This window comes from Triturus cristatus, chromosome 3_2 (assembly GCF_964204655.1).
Source record: "Triturus cristatus chromosome 3_2, aTriCri1.1, whole genome shotgun sequence".
In the NCBI taxonomy this organism is placed as follows: domain Eukaryota; kingdom Metazoa; phylum Chordata; class Amphibia; order Caudata; family Salamandridae; genus Triturus; species Triturus cristatus.
This window is the reverse complement of record NC_140584.1, coordinates 53,583,476-53,603,496: the sequence shown is the minus strand read 5'-3', so window position 1 is coordinate 53,603,496 and position 20,021 is coordinate 53,583,476.

The following is a 20,021-nucleotide window of genomic DNA, read 5'->3' as shown; positions in this document are numbered from 1 at the left end:
TAAATCTACTGTTGCCGTCCGGCAGCCCTCCTCAGTATCAGAGGCCACCAGGAGATCATCAACATACTGGAGTAATACATTACCTGGCGGCAAGCTCAACGTGTCTAGTGTCTTTTTCAGTGCCTGACTATAAATACTGGGGCTTTCCGTATACCCCTGGGGGGTGCGACAGAATCTGAAGCTACGGCCCCCTAATGAGAAGCCGAAAAGATAGCGGCTATCTGGATGTATAGGGATACTAAAGAAAGCATTCTTCAAATCTATTACTGAGAAAAATTGTGCGGTTGGAGGAATCATCGTCAAGATGGAATTAATATCAGGTACCACAGGGTACTGGGGTACCACGATCTTATTGATCTCTCGTAGGTCAATCACAAATCGATAGGTATCAGCATAATCAGGAGTCTGTTGTACCGGGGCTCGTTTAAGAATCGGAAGAATAGGGCTATTACACGTGTTAGAGGCCGTTTCTTCCACTACTCTGGTTTTAATCAAATCATGAATGATAGCCATTAGAGCTCGTTCCCCAGCAGGGGCAATTTTATACTGGGGAATTTTCGGCAACTGCGCGTTCTGTTTTAAGGTAATCGATACTGGGGAAATTTGCAAATGGCCCACATCGGTGTCTCCAGTCGCCCAGAGGGTTTTCGGGATTGTGGGAGCCGGCCTCGTGGCGTGGTCCTGTTTCCCCGCGCTAAGTCGCACGAGGTCCCATGCACATCGGGACTCCTCCATCTTGGATTGCACGTCACTCCACGTGACCATCTGTATGACCCTGCTCTACCCGGCCTCGGTCCCAGCGAGGCCCGACATCGAGACGCCAACCCCTGGCCCGGGGGATACCACGTGAGCCCTTCCCACTCCCGGCGGAGGGCAGTATCGATGGGACCCCCAACCGTCTCTCCACACCTGGGTGTGACCGCCCCACAGCTCTCTGGGGCCTGGCGCCTCTCCTGCTGGGCGTCTGGCCGCTCCCTACCCGGCCTCTCCGCCCCCTCCGGGCGCAAGGGTCCGGACATCAAAGGGCTCCTGTCCTATATCTGGGGCGACCCGACAACAGGGCAGTAGTTGTATCCTGGAGTCAAGAGCCCTGCTGATCGGATCGCGGCTGACCCTATGGAAGAAGACTCACCTGGAACCACCACTTGAGCCCTGCTGACGACGTCGCGGCTCCACCGTGCTTAAAGACCTTAACGAACCTTTGGGGCCCTGCTGACGCTGTCGCGGCCCGACCTTGTTGAACCTTACCACCTGAGCCCAGCTGACCTCGTCGCGGCTCGACCGAAGCGGACCTACCACCAGAGCCCTGCTGACCGTGTCGCGGCTCGACCTAAGCGGAACTACCATCCGAGCCCTGCAGACGCCGTCGCGGCTCTCCACGTCCGAGCCGCTCTGAGACCAGCATCCAAGGTCTGGCACAGAGCCCTCCCGCACTTGGTTGGTACCAAGACTGTCCCGCTACCCTATCCTCTTAAACGAACATTGAGACTCTAATAGGATCCCTCGATCCCTCTGTAAATATTGCCCGTATTACTGCCGATAAAGAATCCAATCTTGCAACTGCTATTGAGTCCTGTGTGGTGGTGTTACTGGGCCTAGTACGATCATAGGAGAAGGACCTCCCCGAGGGGGCTTCTCAGCGGCGCTCGGCTATACCTTTGCGGTAGGAAGGTGCCCGGAATAGTCTCCCCGACTACCCGGTGGCCCTCCCTCCAACATTTGGTGGCCAGCGACGGGATCCGAGCCGGACGCAATCGTACAAGCAAGTAACGCAACCACTGACGGACCAGACGGGAAAAGGAAACCATGGAAGGCCAAGAAGCAACCGTGGCCGCAACCTTCCAGGTGGAGAAACTGGAGGAATACACCCACAAAGAACTCAAACAGTTCTGCAAGGACAAAGGGATCCCAACCACAGGATTGGGCACCAAGGAAGATATGCAGAGAGCCCTGAAAGCCTGGGCAGAACTCGAGACCCCTCCACCCCGAGCCGAAGGGACCTCGGCCCGGGACGGAAACCTGCCGACCACGACCCCGACAAACGGGGAGCGAACCGTCCCGGACACCAGCCTTTCCCACGAAGAGATACGAGAACGGGAAAGGGCACGGACACACGAAATGGACCTTGCCCGACTCCGGCTGGACGGTGAGCTCCTACTGGCGGAGAAAAAGATAGCCCTGGAGCAACTACGGCTGCAAGAAGAAATTGAGGAGAAGAAAAGGCATCGGGAGCTAGAGGAGAGACGGCTAACCCTCGAGCACGAGAGGAGCCTTAAAGAACTTGAACTAAAAGCTAAAACTGGGGAGACCAGCAACCCCGGAGCCCGGGACGCTCTGCCCATGACCGAGCCAAAGGTCCACATCCCCAAGGATGTCGTCAAGGAGTACTATAAAAATGACGACATCCAGCAATGGTTCTGAGCGTACGAGGTAGCCATGACCTCCCATCGGGTACCCCGGCAGGATTGGGGCGCCGGCCTATGGGGGAGGTTCCTCAGCGAGGGGCGGGATACCCTGCTGCAACTCCCTGACGCCGTGATGACCTCGTACGACCACATGAAGGAAGCCCTACTCACGCGCTACGGACTATCGGCCGAGATGCACCGGCAACGCTTCCGGGACTGCAAGAAGATCCCCGGTACCACATGGGTCGAATACGTGGACTTCTTCAGCCGAGCGTTAGAAGGATGGATAAAAGGGAGCAAGGTCACCTCATATAATGAACTGTTCGACCTCATTGTCTGGGAGCACCTCGCCAACAACTGCTTTGTGGAACTAAGGCAACACCTCCTGGACAGTAAACTGACCGAGCCCCGGAAGCTCGCCGCTGAAGCGGACCGATGGGTCAACACCCGGGTCCCCCGGAACCCTGTGGGGGACTACACCCGGAGTACCACGGGACCTCCCCGCCAGCGAGGTGGAGGAGGGGGGTCCCACCGCAGTCGAGAATTCCCAGCCGGGCCGCCCAGAAGTCCGCCACGAGGGCAAGCAACCAACCCCGCTTCCCCGACCCAGGGCCGAAGAGGGACCCCTATCGCCCAGTCTGGACCACGACCGACAGTGACCTGCTTCGGATGTCAGCAGACCGGCCATTATGCAAGCGACCCGGCTTGCCCCGTGAACCGACGGAACGGGACCACGGGGCCACCTCCCCGACACATAGCCGCCGCAGCCCTGGGGGAGAGAGAGGACGAGGAGGAAAACCACGACGACGGGTCCCCCGAGTGGGAACCAGCCGCCATGTCGCTTGTATGCCTAGGCTCCCAAGAAATGGTGCCCCGAGCCACCATCCCAAGCAACACCCAGAAGTACCAACAGTGGGTCACCATCAACGGGCGACGGGCCGAGGCCCTCCGGGACACTGGGGCCAGTGTGACCGCTGTCCGCTGCCATCTGGTGACCCCTGAACAGATCCTGCCACATGTCCTCTGCCCTGTCCGGACCGCAGACAACACCGAGAGCATGTGCCGGATGGCCCGAATCCCCTTCGAGTGGGGAGGAGTGTCCGGCACCCTAAAGGTAACTGTCCGCGACGACGCCCCGGTGGACTGCCTCCTGGGGAACGACCTAGAGAGCTCCCCCTGGGCCCAGGTGGAGCGCCGAGAGCATCTGGGGATGCTAGGACTACCTGAGTGGGCCTGCGCCACCACTCGGTCCATGACCACCCAGCCAGCCGCGGCCCCGGCCCCCGACCAGCCGGCGGGCCCCGAACAATCCACCTCCTGCGGCCCGGAGGAACCTGACGAGGAGGCCGGGCCATCCGAACTTTCTTCCAACGAGGCCGCTCCCCTCAGCGAAATCCCCGAGCTGGCCCAGTGGCGCCACGATGGGGGCCCCACCCGCGAACAATTCCAGCAAGAGCAGAAGGGCTGCCCGTCCCTCGAGGGGGCCCGACAGCAGGCGGCCGCGCAGGCTGCGGGGGACCCTACGGGAACCCACTGGGTCTATTGGGACAATGACTTATTGTATAGCGAGCAGAAAGTCGCCGAACTAGGGGCCGGCCGGGTGCTGGTGGTCCCCCTCCGATTTCGAGAGTTCCTCTAGAACCTGGCACATGACGTGCCCCTCGCCGTACATCTAGGGCGGGACAAGACTTACAGCCGCCTCGTGACCCATTTCTATTGGCCCCGAATGAGACGAGACGTGGACCAGCACTGCCGGTCCTGCCCGACCTGCCAAGCTAGCGGGAAGACTGGGGGACGGGTGAAAGCCCCCCTACAACCGTTTCCAGCCGTCCACACCCCGTTCGAACGAGTGGGGATCGACATCGTGGGGCCCCTCGACCCCCGAACCGCCCTGGGCCACCGCTTCATCCTGGTACTGGTCGACCACGCCACCCGATACCCAGAAGCTGTCCCCCTCTGAACTGTGACAGCTCCAGTGGTGGGCCGGGCCCTGATGGGCATCTTCTCCAGGGTGGGGTTCCCCTGAGAAGTAGTGAGCGACAGGGGGACGAACTTTATCTCGAAGTACATGAGATCCCTCTGGCAACAATGTGGGGTCACCTATAAATTCACTACCCCTTACCACCCCCAGGGGAATGGACTGGTCGAGCGGTTCAACCGAACCCTGAAGGGGATGATCAAGGGCCTGGAAGAGCCCCTCAGGAGGAGATGGGATGTCCTGTTGCCCTGCCTCCTGTTCGCCTACCGGGAGGTACCACAGAAGTCCCTGGGCTTCAGCCCCTTCGAACTGTTGTATGGGCATCCCGTCCGAGGGCCCCTCAGCCTGGTCAAGGAGGGTTGGGAGGCGAACGTCCAAAGTGCCCCGCCCGACGTCTACCGGTACCTCCTGACCCTGCGGAACCAGACTCGGAAGTTCCGGGCCCTGGCAGAAGCCAACCTTGAAGCCAGCCAAGAAGACATGAAACGCTGGTATGACGAGAATGCCTCCGCCGTCGAGTTTGAGCCGGGCCAGCAGGTCTGGGTCATGTCACCCGTGGACCCCTGCGCCCTGCAGGACAAGTGGACCGGTCCCTTCAAGGTAGTTGAGAGGAAGAGCCCCGTCACATACCTGGTCGACATGGAGTCTCCGAGGAACCCCCTCCGGGTCCTGCACGCCAACCGGCTCAAGCCCCACTTTGCCCGAACTGAACTAAGCTTACTGCTGGCTACTGACGATGAGGGTGAAAGTGACTCTGAGCCCCTACCAGACCTCCTGGGGTCCTCGAGCCAAGACGGCTCCTTGGAGGGCGTCCGCCTCTCCGCCACCCTGACACCAGAACAGCGCCACGACTGCCAGAAGCTGCTACAACCCTTCGCTGTCCTCTTCTCTCTCACGCCCGGGGTGACCCCCTGGTGCGTCCACGACGTGGACACGGGGGATAGCCCCCCTGTACGACACCGCGCTTATAGAGTGCCTGACCGAGTCCGAGCCTGCATAAAGACCGAGGTCGCCAAGATGCTCGCCCTTGGAGTCATCGAGCCTTCCGACAGCCCGTGGGCCAGCCCGGTAGTCTTGGTACCAAAGGCCGCTGCACCCGGCACGGCCCCCGAACTCAGATTTTGTGTCAACTACCGGGGCCTGAACGCAGTTACCAAGACCGATGCCCACCCTTTGCCACGAGCCGACGAGCTGATTGATCGCTTAGGGGCCGCCCGCTACCTAAGCACCTTTGATCTCACCGCTGGGTACTGGCAGATCAAGCTCACTCCCGGCGCACAAGAACGATCAGCTTTCTCTACCCCCGATGGCCACTACCACTTCCGGGTGATGCCCTTCGGCATGAAGAACGCCCCAGCAACCTTTCAGAGGCTAGTAAACAAGGTCCTGGCCGGTCTCGAAGCCTTCAGCGCGGCCTACCTCGATGACATTGCTATCTTCAGCGACCACTGGGCCGCGCACCTAGGACACCTTGGGGAAGTCCTGGCCGCTCTCCAAAGAGCCGGGCTCACCATTAAAGCCAGTAAATGCCAGATCGGCCAAGGCTCTGTGACCTATCTGGGCCACCAGGTGGGGAGTGGCCAGGTGGCCCCCCTCCAGTTAAAAGTCGGCGCCATCCAGGCGTGGGAGCCTCCCACCACCCAAACCGCTGTCCGGGCCTTCTTAGGCCTCACCGGTTACTACCGACGCTTCATAAAGGATTATGGCAGCATTGTGGGCCCCCTTACGGAACTCACTTCGAAGAAGCGGCCCAAGACGGTGCACTGGACGCCCCGCTGCCACACCGCGTTTGATGCTCTCAAGGCGGCCATGTGCGCTGCCCCGGTGCTACAGGCCCCCGACTACAGCAAGGAATTTGTAGTCCAGACCGATGCATCGGAGTACGGGGTCGGGGCAGTCCTCTCCCAGCTGGACGCCAAGGGCCTCGACCAGCCACCGACTGCTGCCGCGAGAACAGAGGTGGAGCACCATCGAGCGGGAGGCCTTCGCTGTGGTATGGGCTCTCAAGAAGCTCCGGCCCTACCTTTTCGGTACCCACTTCAGGGTCCAGACTGACCACCGGCCCTTGCGGTGGCTCATGCAAATGCGGGGCGAGAACCCCAAGCTGTTGCGCTGGTCCATCTCCCTGCAAGGGATGGACTTCACTGTAGAACACCGGCCCGGCAACGACCACGCCAATGCTGACGGCCTGTCCCGATTCTTCCGCCTCAGCGAGGAGAACCCCCAAGAAGATGGGTGACTCTCCCTGCCTTCAGCTGGGGGGGACGCGTGTGGGAGCCGGCCTTGTGGCGTGGTCCTGTTTCCCCGCGCTAAGTCGCACGAGGTCCCATGCACATCGGGACTCCTCCATCTTGGATTGCACGTAACTCCACGTGACCATCTGTATGACCCTGCTCTACCCGGCCTTGGTCCCAGCGAGGCCCGACATCGAGACGCCAACTCCTGGCCCGGGGGATACCACGTGAGCCCTTCCCACTCCCGGCGGAGGGCAGTATCGATGGGACCCCCAACCGTCTCTCCACACCTGGGTGTGACCGCCCCACAGCTCTCTGGGGCCTGGCGCCTCTCCTGCTGGGCGTCTGGCCGCTCCCTACCCAGCCTCTCCGCCCCCTCCGGGCGCAAGGGTCCGGACATCAAAGGGCTCCCATCCTATATCTGGGGCGACCCGACAACAGGGCAGTAGTTGTATCCTGGAGTCAAGAGCCCTGCTGATCGGATCGCGGCTGACCCTACGGAAGAAGACTCACCCGGAACCACCACTTGAGCCCTGCTGACGACGTCGCGGCTCCACCGTGCTCAAAGACCTTCACGAACCTTTGGGGCCCTGCTGACGCTGTCGCGGCCCGACCTTGTTGAACCTTACCACCTGAGCCCAGCTGACCTCGTCGCGGCTCGACCGAAGCGGACCTACCACCAGAGCCCTGCTGACCGTGTCGCGGCTCGACCTAAGCGGAACTACCATCCGAGCCCTGCAGATGCCGTCGCGGCTCTCCACGTCCGAGCCGCTCTGAGACCAGCATCCAAGGTCTGGCACAGAGCCCTCCCGCACCTGGTTGGTACCAAGACTGTCCCGCTACCCTATCCTCTTAAACGAACATTGAGACTCTAATAGGATCCCTCGATCCCTCTGTAAATATTGCCCGTATTACTGCCGATAAAGAATCCAATCTTGCAACTGCTATTGAGTCCTGTGTGGTGGTGTTACTGGGCCTAGTACGATCATAGGAGAAGGACGTCCCCGAGGGGGCTTCTCAGCGGCGCTCGGCTATACCTTTGCGGTAGGAAGGTGCCCGGAATAGTCTCCCCGACTACCCGGTGGCCCTCCCTCCAACAGGGATGCACGCCAGTTCTGGTGGTAGAGGTTATGTTTTAGATAAGCATTGCGTGGAGAGGGGTGAAGGGTCTTATATGGTCAAGTAAACCCCGTCCGGGGAACAATAGATGCGAGCATGCAATCTTTTCAATATATCCATGCCTAAAAGGTTCTCTCCACACTGGGAGGTCAAAAGGAAAGGTGAGTTTATTGATACCGACCCCAGGGTAAGGGGAAGCGGTTGTGAGACGGGGCTTACCACCGGAGTTCCAGAAAACCTCACAGACACATTATTCTGGCCAGACAGAGCAGCCCCCGGGACTAGGGCACGTGAAACAGAACTGTTCATGGCCCATGTGTCAACTAGGAACTTACCTGATGCGTTCAATAATCGTGCATGGACATAAGGTCCAGCTTGATCAATTGGAATCGACACCTGCCCCCGACTCTGTCTTTGGCTGTACTATGCTTGAGAATAACCTGATCCCTCGCCTGTCATATAACCATCATTGTAATACTGCTTCCCCTGACCGTGATCAAAACAATTCTGACCAGTCTCACCGGTCGCCGAATGCTCTTGTCTCGTAGGTCCCCCTCGCTGTCCACCAAAACGTCCCCTTCCCCGACCTCTCGGAACACTGTTCTGTTCATATAATAACGGACACTGGGCTCGCCAATGCCCCTCCTGCTTACAGAAGGCACATTGATTTATGCCCAAGTCTGTCCGTCCTGTCGTCTGTGCCGGACCCGCCCCTCTTGGAGCAAAATTCTGTGACCCTCGCCCTCTTCCCCGTCCTCTCTCTACTTGCTGTAACAATACTCGAGTCTTCAAGTCCTTCGACTTCTTTTCTGTCCTGTCCTTGCTTTCATTCTCACGATGTTCATAATATTGAGCCATACTCAATATTGTCGAAGGGGTAGTAGTTGTCCAGGTGCTTTCAGCAGCCTGTAATCGAGCCGATACCTCCGGCAGCAGATTGGTCACGAATCGATTCACGAACAAACGTACCCCTCCTTCAGTGGCCAGGTCCTGTCCACTGAAGTCAATGAAAACTCCCTCAAATCTCATAAAGAAATCTGATACACTCTCATCCTTCTTCTGCTTGCAGGCCGTCAACTTATCCCAATCTACCTTCCGGGGAGGGATCAGCGAATGCATATAATTTATTATCCTATCAGGAAGGGCCAATATTTCCGCCCGGGGCTTATTCCCTGGTTTACGATCTCTATCCCATTCCCGTAGCTGTTCCCAAGTTCCCCCAAATTCGGTTGCATGGTCCTGATCGTGTACCTGGCGCCAAATGTCCACCGGTACTAATAAAGCAAAGAATAGTTCAATGTCCGCCAACGTCATTACTGCGGAGGAAGCCGCTTCAGTAAGCTCTTTGTAATACGCAGTAGGATTCTTCCTGGGATCTGGTAACTGACTTTTTAGTGACAACACCTCACTTCGTTTCCAGGGGGTATACACCCCTTGTTCTTGGAAACGCGCCTCCACTCTGAGACGAGTAACTACCCCGAGGGCGTCTACCACTTCCGTAACTTCTGGATGGTAGATGGGGTGTACTTCCCGCATAGGGTACTGGGATAGCCCCGTAGGATTAGTCGACTGCAGACGGGTTCTATACGCCACCAAGGTCTGCACATTCCCATACACTTCTTCTGGGGTAAGGCGGGATCTATGGGTTTGTGTGACGATATCGTATAATATGGCCGGGGCCCTTCCCTCCGTGTGTACCTGTTCCCATAATGATATCAGGCGGTTCGCCATATGTTCTAATGCATGCTGTTGCATTACCGGCTCGTAATCTCTCATGGTGCTCCAAATATCTGATAATGAATAAATGGGTTGCCGCATCCATTGGGATGCCTGTAGAGCAATAGTTTCTTTTTCTTCTGTTCCCAAAGCCGAACGAGTAAACAACCTTTTACCCTCAGCTAAGGGAACCGGACGTGTCGGAGTGGTGGCAGCTGCTACTGGTGTAGTACTCGCGGAGGAGGAGGGCAGGACAGAAGGGGAAATCATTGACCCGGATGGCAGCTGTGTTGTCCCAGCTGTTGCGGCTGTTAACAGTGCTGGTAACATAGTAATCACCTCTGACACGGATGTGGACAGTCGGGAGAGTTCTGTCAGAGGAGAGGAACTGGGGGGAGCTGGAGGGGCTGAGGCCCCCGAGGTTCCTAAGGACGCGGCTGTGGCCGGAGCCGAGACTCCGGCCACCTCCGGATACAGCCGTTGAGGCACATAAAGAGGCGGTGGCCGTATATCCAATAAGTCTTCTATCTCATCTTCAGCATTGGGTCGAGTCACATAACTCTTATCTACCTTCAATCGGAATTCACGGTTCATACAGTCTATTCCCTTTTCTGCTCGAGACCTATCATAAGCTATGGCCTTCTGAGTCACGTTCTGTCCAGCCTTAGCCCTGGATTGCTTCTCCTCCCTTATCCGCCGCTGCTTGGATTCTTTCAGCCATGAACCCAGGGCATCAAACATAGCCTGACGGCTACGCCTGGAGAACAGTTGTTCCTGTAAGAAAGCAATTTTTTTCTCATCAAACGAGCCAGTCTTTGGCCATTGCAATTCTTCGTTACTTTTAGTATATTTATGCCACAGAGTACAAAACCATAAAGGGGTAATTCCATGCTTCACATACATATAGTGGCTAGGACTGCCTTCCGGCGGGGCAGGCTGACTCTCAGTCACCTGTCCGACAGCAACAGCTAAAACAATTCAACTTACTAAAACAAGGCATGGTGATTGGTTCAATACAGACACAAATGACATAAACCACAACCAAGAGTTACAACCCTTACCACCACCATCAGTGAGCCAGTCTCACACTAATCCGTAATATTTCCAACAATAGACATCCCCGACTACACCACAGATCCTCTCACTGCCTTCCTGGTTCACCACTGAGGCCTGTCCCGAGGAGGTCTGTGCCTCGCCGTGGATATGTCTCGTGGCTACCCAGCTCGGGTCGTGAGTCTCCCAGGTGCAATCGGGCTACATTCCGCGCGCGGTTTATCAAATCAGAAAAAGAAAAGGGCCCATCAAATCGTACCAAATGTACATGTACTTTCAAATCAATGCCCAGCCATACAATTCGGGCTTCAAACCAACAGTGGCACCGCTCTCCAGCGCCTGCCTCAAAATCAATGCACCGCCCTAGAGCCTGTGCTTCAAATGCAACTACACGCTCCACCTCGCGTGTTTCAAAATCAAAACGTGCACTGCTTATAATCAGTGCTTCAAATCAAAATTCTACTCACCGGGTGCACCCTGGTACGAATGTCCGTTCTTCGCTGCCAACTCCTCTCGACCAACACGGTCCGTTTCTTGGGTTGAGCCCGTAGGACCCCAGTGAAGGGTGACTAGCAGCAGAGGGCATCCCACTCGAGCGCGCGGAGCGAAACCCTCGAGCTCGTCCTCCGCTCACCCGGCTAAGACGCCCTCGAACCTATTACCCGATTATGGGGGAGGTCAGACCCTATCACGGGGTCCCTTCGTGGTCGCCAACTGTTGTAACCAAAATTTCGTCCCAAGGGCTACACTTACCGGTGGCCCGCAATGTAAGTCAAATAATGAGCAGTTGGCAACGTAGAAGGTTCAAGTGTTTATTGGCCAGACAGAAAACTCTACATAGAGGAGCCTCATCGATCCTCACCCAGGAGGTGCGCCGAGGAAGACTGCTGGCTCCTTGACAAACTCATACTTTTATACATTATCAGCGCAACATACAAAGCCTTACAAGTGGAAAAGTACCAGCCCGTCCAGGCGCTCCTAATGAGCTCATCCTATATCTAGTTTCAGCGATACAAAAAGGGTTACTATTTTTAAGAATAGAAGGTCGGCCGGGTGACTCCCTTCTCGTCCCAGGTTCAGAAGGAATTTTGCTTGGTACTCCCTTTCAGCAGATGTGACCTTGCTTCTCAGTCGTAAATACAATTCAGCCTGTCTTCTAAACTGGTGTGTGCTAAATGAGGAAAATATGGGCTCAGGGAACCACGTGATCGTAGTTCCTACACGACGAGAGAGTTAAGGGCCAAGATGGCCGCGGTCCTGTTTTCGGCCCTGTTGGAAACCGGGCAACCGGGTTAGCAGTCACCAGGTTCCCAGCACAGTGGTAGCTTGGCTCGAGCGGTTGGGGGTCAGGCACCGTGTTAAGCGTACGTCACACCCTCTCAATAACCATGCGTTCATCCGTTCCAAAAACGACACTACACCGTAAAAATTATGGAAGACAAGATGAAAATATATATGTCTTTATCTTATTTTCTCTTAGTTGCAGGCTTCACATCATAAATACAATACAATAGGATTTTCCTTCAAAAGAGCAGGTCAAATAAACAATGCTACTTCGGAATTTCAACAAATAGGTTCAGGTCATCATTAAGCAAAGAATAAATAGATGTGCAATAAATACAGACGGCAAATAAATACTGTCAGACAATAAATACAGTGCAAGAATAAATTAGTGGAAGACAATAAATAAAGCACCTTCAATAAATAAGGAAAAGCAATCAATGACAGTTACAGATCAGATCACTTTCATGAGGTAACTTGGTCTTACTTTGCCCATATACAGCTTGTGGTCATTTGGGTGGCATGGGGGTGTCCCACCTAGATTGGTCAAGGCTGGGGCTTAAGCTGAGGCAGAATGAGGATAACCTAATGATCTGGCCCTCCAAACTACACAGCCCCTCACAGATGTCACTGCACCAGTCTCAGTTCACCCCTGGCACTCCCAGGCTGGTTCTAACACCCCTCTAGCCCCTAGAATTGTCTTTTAGGGCTCCACGGGGCCTTAGATGCCCCCTCTACCACTTACTGTCCCTTCCTCGACGATCGGCTCCGCTCGGCGCCGTGTCGACGCCGTGAGGCGGCTCCGGATCGATGTCGCTGGGCGGCCTCGACTCGATGTCGCTGGGCGGCCTCGGTTCGATGTCACCACTATCGGCTCCGCTTGGCGCCGTGTCTACGCCGTGAGGCAGCTCCGGATCGATGTCGCTGGGCGGCCTCGGTTCGATGTCGCCTTCCGGCGTCGCAGGGACACGGTCTCCCCGCTTCCGGGTGTCTCCGGAGTGCGATCTCCACTCCCGACCTCCGGCGCGCTTCACCTCAGTTTCCGGCGACTCCGGTGGGCGGACTTCACTCCCCCGTCGACGCCTCACCTCGACCTCAGGTGACTCCCTACTCGACCTCCGGTGCCTCTCCACGACCTCCGGCGCGCTTCACCTCAGTTTCCGGCGACTCCGGTGGGCGGACTTCACTCCCCCGTCGACGCCTCACCTCGACCTCAGGTGACTCCCTACTCGACCTCCGGCGCCTCTCCACGACCTCCGTCGGCGTCCTCACTCGACCTCTGACGGCTCCGGGTACGACGTCTGCTTTCTGTCAGCGCCGCTTCTCTACCTCAGGCCCCAGGTCTCCAGGCTTCTCGACGTCAGGACTTCAGGAGGACACCGTTGAACAGGTCAGGAGCTTGCTGTTCTTCCTCTTTAAGGCCTGTTCCAAATGTTCAGATCCTTAAGATGGTTCTTCTGGTCTTGGTCCCACACAGGGCTTTAGGCTGGGCTTGGTCAGTAGGGACTAGCATCAAGGGTGGGTTTTCTGGACCCCACTCCAAGCACTGGTTTCCACCCCTGCTGCCTTACTCCGACCTCCTTCTATCTCTGTCCTCTCTCCTCTCCAGTCAGATGCCAACTGCCCCTCTGAGATGGCCTCCCAACATTCTAAAACTGCCTCCCACTATCACAGGATTCTAGAATGTTCCAGAAGGTTCTAGAAACCTCCAGTGAGTTCTGGTTATGTCACAGGTGACAATGGGTGGCCACCATTTTGTGTCTCAGGCCCTCAGACAGAAGTTCCAGGGGAAGGGAAAATGGCTCCCTGACCCTGCATCAACACTAACAAGTCTGGTGGTTCCCAAAAAGGAAAAATTATAACAGGGTTTGAGGCAGAAGTGGGACAAAATAAATAATGATGAGGAGGGACCACCCAAAGGGCTGACAGGTCTAACACATGTCCCCCCCAGCTGAAAGTGGGGAGAGCTACCCAACCCCTTGGGAGTTCTCATCACTAAGGCGGAAATACCTTGAGAGACCGTCTGCATTGGCGTGGTCCACTCCAGGCCGATGTTCCACCTGAAAGTCCATTCCCTGTAGGGAGATAGACCACCTTAGCAACTTGGGATTCTCCCCCTTCATCTGCATCAGCCACCGAAGGGGTCTGTGATCGGTCTGAACTAGGAAGTGCGAGCCAAACAGGTATGGCCGCAACTTCTTCAGAGCCCATACCACTGCAAAGGCTTCACGTTCTATTGCACTCCACTTCTGTTCCCTGGTAAGTAGTCTCCGGGATAGGAAGACCACGGGTTGATCCAGACCCTCTTCATTGAGTTGCGATAACACTGCCCCAATGCCATGTTCCGATGCATCCGCCTGGACAATGAACTCCTTGGAAAAGTCTGGGGCCCTTAAGAACGGGGCCTCGCACATGGCTTGCTTCAGTTTCACAAAGGCCTGCTGACAAGCCTCCGTCCAGACTACCCGTCGAGGTTGCTTCTTGGATGTAAGCTCCGTGAGGGGGGCCACAATGGTACCATACCCCTTCACGAAGCGGCGGTAATATCCGGTGAGGCCCAGAAAAGCTCGGACCTCAGTCTGAGTCTTGGGGGGTTCCCAGGCCATGATGGCCTCGATTTTCGCCTGGAGGGGTTGCACCGCTCCCCTACCCACCAAGTGTCCAAGGTACACTACCGACCCCTGCCCGATCTGGCATTTACTGGCCTTAATCGTTAACCCAGCTTGCTTCAGGGCCTGGAGAACAGTTTGCAGGTGACGCAAGTGATCCTCCCAGCTGTTACTGAAGACGGCAATGTCGTCCAGATAAGCAGCAGAGAAACTCTCCATTCCGGCGAGGATCTGGTTCACCAGACGCTGAAACGTGGCAGGTGCGTTCTTGAGCCCAAAGGGCATCACGCAGAACTGGTAGTGGCCCTTGGGCGTGGAGAAGGCTGACCTTTCCTTAGCTCCATCAGTCAGAGAGATCTGCCAGTACCCGGAAGTAAGGTCAAAGGTACTCAGATATTGGGCAGCTCCCAGCCGGTCAATCAGTTCATCCGCCCTTGGAATCGGATGAGCATCAGTCTTGGTTACTGAGTTCAGTCCCCGGTAGTCCACACAGAACCTCAGTTCCGGTTGGGCACCCGGTGGTACAGCTTTTGGTACTAATACCACCGGACTGGACCAGGGGCTGCTGGAAGGTTCAATCACTCCTAGCTCCAGCATCTTAGTGACTTCACTGTGAATGCTGGCCTTCACCTTGTCTGTCATCCGGTAGATCTTTGACTTCACAGGTGGGCTGTCTCCTGTGTCCACGTCATGGACGCACAGGTGAGTCCTACCCGGAACAAGGGAGAACAACGAGTACTGCCCCAGGACCTGGCGGCAGTCCTCCTGCTGTTCAGGAGTTAGGGACGGGGAGAGAATCACTCCCTCCGCCAACCCATCCTTCTCTTGAGACGCAAACAAGTCGGGGAGAGGCTCGCTTTCCACGTCCTCTGCTCCGTCAGTCACCATAAGCAATATGACTTCGGGCCTCTCATGGTGGGGTTTGAGGCGGTTGGCATGCAGCACCCGTAGGGGCTGGCGAGGGGTCTTCAGATCCACCAAGTAGGTAGCAATACCCTTCTTCTCCAACACCTCAAAGGGTCCTGACCAGCGATCCTGGAGGGCGCTAAGCTCTCCTGGTTCGATCACCCACACCTTCTGGCCAGGCTCCAATTCCACCGGATGAGCTTTGTGGTCATACCACACCTTCATTACTGCTTGGCTGGCTTCCAAGTTGTCAGAAGCTTGCTTCCACAACTTAGCCATTTGGCTCCGGAAGGCCAGCATGTAGCTCACCACGTCCTGGGGAAGCTTTCTGGGAGTTCTTTCCCATCCGTCTCTCACCAGGCCGAGAGGTCCACGCACAGGGTGCCCATACAAAAGCTCAAAGGGGCTGAAGCCCACTCCCTTCTGTGGCACTTCCCTGTAAGAAAACAATAGACAGGGTAGGAGGACGTCCCATTTCCTCCGCAGGCTTTCAGGCAGACTTCTGATCATGCCTTTCAAGGTTTTATTGAACCTCTCCACCAGACCATTGGTCTGGGGATGGTAAGGAGTGGTGAACCGGTAGGTCACTCCACACTCCTTCCACATGGCCCGCATGTATGCTGACAGGAAGTTGGTTCCCCTGTCAGACACAACTTCCTTGGGAAAACCCACTCGCGTAAAGATTCCCATCAGGGCCCTAGCCACAACAGGTGCAGTAATGGTCCTCAGAGGTATAGCCTCTGGGTACCGTGTGGCATGATCCACCAGAACCAGGATAAACCTGTGACCAGCTGTAGTAGGCGGATCTAACGGACCCACAATGTCGATGCCCACCCTTTCAAAGGGGGTGCTAACGACAGGAAGTGGTTCCAGGGGAGCTTTCAGCTTCACCCCTGTTTTCCCACTGGCTTGACAAGACACACACGTCCGGCAATAGGTGTCGGACGACACTTTCATTTGAGGCCAATAAAAGTGTGGGACAAGCCGGGCAAAGGTCTTGTCTTGCCCCAGGTGTCCTGCCAAGGGGATCTCATGAGCCAATTCCAGGAGAAAGGCTCGATAACGTTGAGGGACAACCAAGGCCCGTGACGATCCGTGCATGGGTTCCTTGGGTTCACTGTAGAGGAGGCCATCCTCCCAGTAAATGTTGTAGTTCCCCTCAACGTTCCCTGCTGCCTGGGCTTCGGCCTGTCGCCTCAGTCCCTCAAGGGTAGGACACTCCCTCTGGCCCTTGCAGAATTCCTCCCTGGTCGGCCCTCCCTCCACGTGCCACTCGGCCGGGATGGGTAGGTTCTCCAGTTCGGTAACATCCCGAGGCAGGCTCCTCCGGTCCTCGGTTCTTCCCTTGGTCGGCAGCCGGCTGTGCCTTTGTTCCAGGCTCCAGCCTAAACGAACTCCCCCTCCGGGTAGTCGCAGACCCTGTGCTGACACAGGCCCAGTCAGGTGTACCCAGCATCTCAGCATGAGTCCGGTATTCCACCTCCTTCCAAGCATTATGCTCCATGTCATTCCCCAGCAGACAATCGACTGGCACGGCAGGGCTTACGGCAACTCGAAGCAACCCTGCAACCCCTTCCCATTCAAATGGAACCTCGGCCACCGGATAGTGGCCCATTCTGCCGTCAGCCATCGCGGCAGGGTGGAGTACATTGGGAATCACCTGCTCTGGAGACACCAGTTGGCTACGTACCATAGTCATACTGACTCCTGTGTCTCTCAGAGCCTCCCCTCTTTGGCCGTTGATGGTGACCCACTGCCTATACTTTGTGGTATTTGCGGGCACCTGGATCTTAGGAACCATCTCCCGTTCTCCCAGGGACACTAAAGTGACACCCGCCCACTCCCTTCCCTTATCTAAAGGCATCTCCTCCCGAGCACTACACTAGCTACTCCGGGGGCCTTTCCTCCAATAGGAGGGGGTGGTCTTTTCGGGCACTTCACATCTCCCTTATAGTGTCCGACACCACCGCACTCGAAGCAATGGACAACCCTTGGCTGCTGACTCTGGCCAGGATTAGGGTTTCTGGGTGGGTTAGCCCTAGGGGTGAATCCCGTTCCCTTCCCTTGGAAACTATTTTGGGGGCCTTTAGAGAACTCCGTTTTCTTTTCCCCTCCCTCTTTCTTCTGGGGGGCGCCCTGTCCGGTCCTTTGAGAGTCCCCTCCAGTCCCCCTTGTGGACACCCGGGTACTAGCCCAAATGTCCGCCTCCTCAGCAAGCTTCCGGGGATTGGTCAGCTTGCTATCCACCAGGTGTTGACGCAGTTCAGGGAAACATTTTTCGAGCAGGTGTTCCTTCAACATCAAATCAAACAACCCCTCGTAGTCCCTCACCTCGCTGCCCTCCTATCCAACCCTCTAATGCCTTGTTTGCATAGTCCAGGAAATCCACCCAATTCTGTGTTCCCAGTTTGTGGCTACCCCGGAACTTCTGTCTGTACTTCTCGGGTGTTAGTCCAAACTTCCTCACGAGCGCCACTTTCATGGTGGGGTAGTGGGTCTGCTCATCCTGCTCCAGGGCCAATAATGTATCCCTGCCAGCTGGAGGCATGTATTTATACAATCCCCCTCCCCAATATTTCTCTGGAACCCCATGGGCTCTTAAAGAGACCTCATAGGCCGCTAGCCACTTGGCGATGTCATCTCCCGCACTATAGCTGGCTACTATGTCTTTTGGCAAATAGGATTTGGGTTCCCTGGTGATTTCTCTGCCTTCGCTGCCACCATTAGGAACAGTGTGTGCCCCGACCCGTAGGATCTGGAGATCTATCTCCCTGAGCCTCAACTCGTGAGCCATCCTCCGTTCCTCCTTTTCTTTCTCCAGCTTCGCCAACTCCCATGTGAGCTGTCTTTTCTCCCTCCGGTCAGTTAATTCTGCTTCTGATAAGCCGCCACTAGAGACACTGCTGCCCTTCCTTGAAAGTGTTCTGGGCCCCGCTAATAGGTTCCCCACCTCAGGTTGGTACAAACCAGCCCCCTCGCTGTCAGTCTCTCCATCCCTGTCCTCCTTCTCAACCTTACTTTCTCGTCGTGCCTCCCCCCAAGCCCTCAAGCTGGTCTGGAGCTCACCCTTCTTTGCACCTTGGGGACAATACATCCCCTCTCGCTGACAAAACTCTCTGAGTTGGGCCACAGTGTAAGTTTCCACATCCTCCAACACAAACTCCATTTTGCCCACTCAGGATAGAAGACAGTTGCTTACAGAAGCTATGCAGGGGGGGTACCTTTTGTAATACCTCCTCCCACCACCAGAAGTAAATTTGGAAAAAACAAAACTCAAAATTAGGAAGTCCGCTTGGAGAAAACTCCCGGTGTGGGCCTATGGACTACCCAAAGTTATTGTCGAGTAGACGCAAGCACAGCTCTATCCCACCACTGAACACCAATTTTATGTTGGAAACCGGGCAACCGGGTTAGCAGTCACCAGGTTCCCAGCACAGTGGTAGCTTGGCTCGAGCGGTTGGGGCTCAGGCACCGTGTTAAGCGTACGTCACACCCTCACAATAACCATGCGTTCATCCGTTCCAAAAACGACACTACACCGTAAAAATTATGGAAGACAAGATGAAAATATATATGTCTTTATCTTATTTTCTCTTAGTTGCAGGCTTCACATCATAAATACAATACAATAGGATTTTCCTTCAAACGAGCAGGTCAAATAAACAATGCTACTTCGGAATTTCAACAAATAGGTTCAGGTCATCATTAAGCAAAGAATAAATAGATGTGCAATAAATACAGACGGCAAATAAATACTGTCAGACAATAAATACAGTGCAAGAATAAATTAGTGGAAGACAATAAATAAAGCACCTTCAATAAATAAGGAAAAGCAATCAATGACAGTTACAGATCAGATCACTTTCATGAGGTAACTTGGTCTTACTTTGCCCATATACAGCTTGTGGTCATTTGGGTGGCATGGGGGTATCCCACCTAGATTGGTCAAGGCTGGGGCTTAAGCTGAGGCAGAATGAGGATAACCTAATGATCTGGCCCTCCAAACTACACAGCCCCTCACAGATGTCACTGCACCAGTCTCAGTTCACCCCTGGCACTCCCAGGCTGGTTCTAACACCCCTCTAGCCCCTAGAATGGTCTTTTAGGGCTCCACGGGGCCTTAGACGCCCCCTCTACCACTTACTGTCCCTTCCTCGACGATCGGCTCCACTCGGCGCCGTGTCGACACCGTGAGGCGGCTCCGGATCGATGTCGCTGGGCGGCCTCGACTCGATGTCGCTGGGCGGTCTCGACTCGATGTCGCGGGGCAGCCTCGACTCGATGTCGCTGGGTGGCCTCGGTTCGATGTCACCACTATCGGCTCCGCTTGGCGCCGTGTCGACGCCGTGAGGCAGCTCCGGATCGATGTCGCTGGGCGGCCTCGGTTCGATGTCGTCTTCCGGCGTCGCAGGGACATGGTCTCCCCGCTTCCGGGTGTCTCCGGAGTGCGATCTCCACTCCCGACCTCCGGCGCGCTTCACCTCAGTTTCCAGCGACTCCGGTGGGTGGACTTCACTCCCCCGTCGCCGCCTCACCTCGACCTCAGGTGACTCCCTACTCGACCTCCGGCGCCTCTCCACGACCTCCGGCGCGCTTCACCTCAGTTTCCGGCGACTCCGGTGGGCGGACTTTACTCCCCCATCGACGCCTCACCTCAACCTCAGGTGACTCCCTACTCGACCTCCGGCGCCTCTCCACGACCTCCGTCGGCGCCCTCACT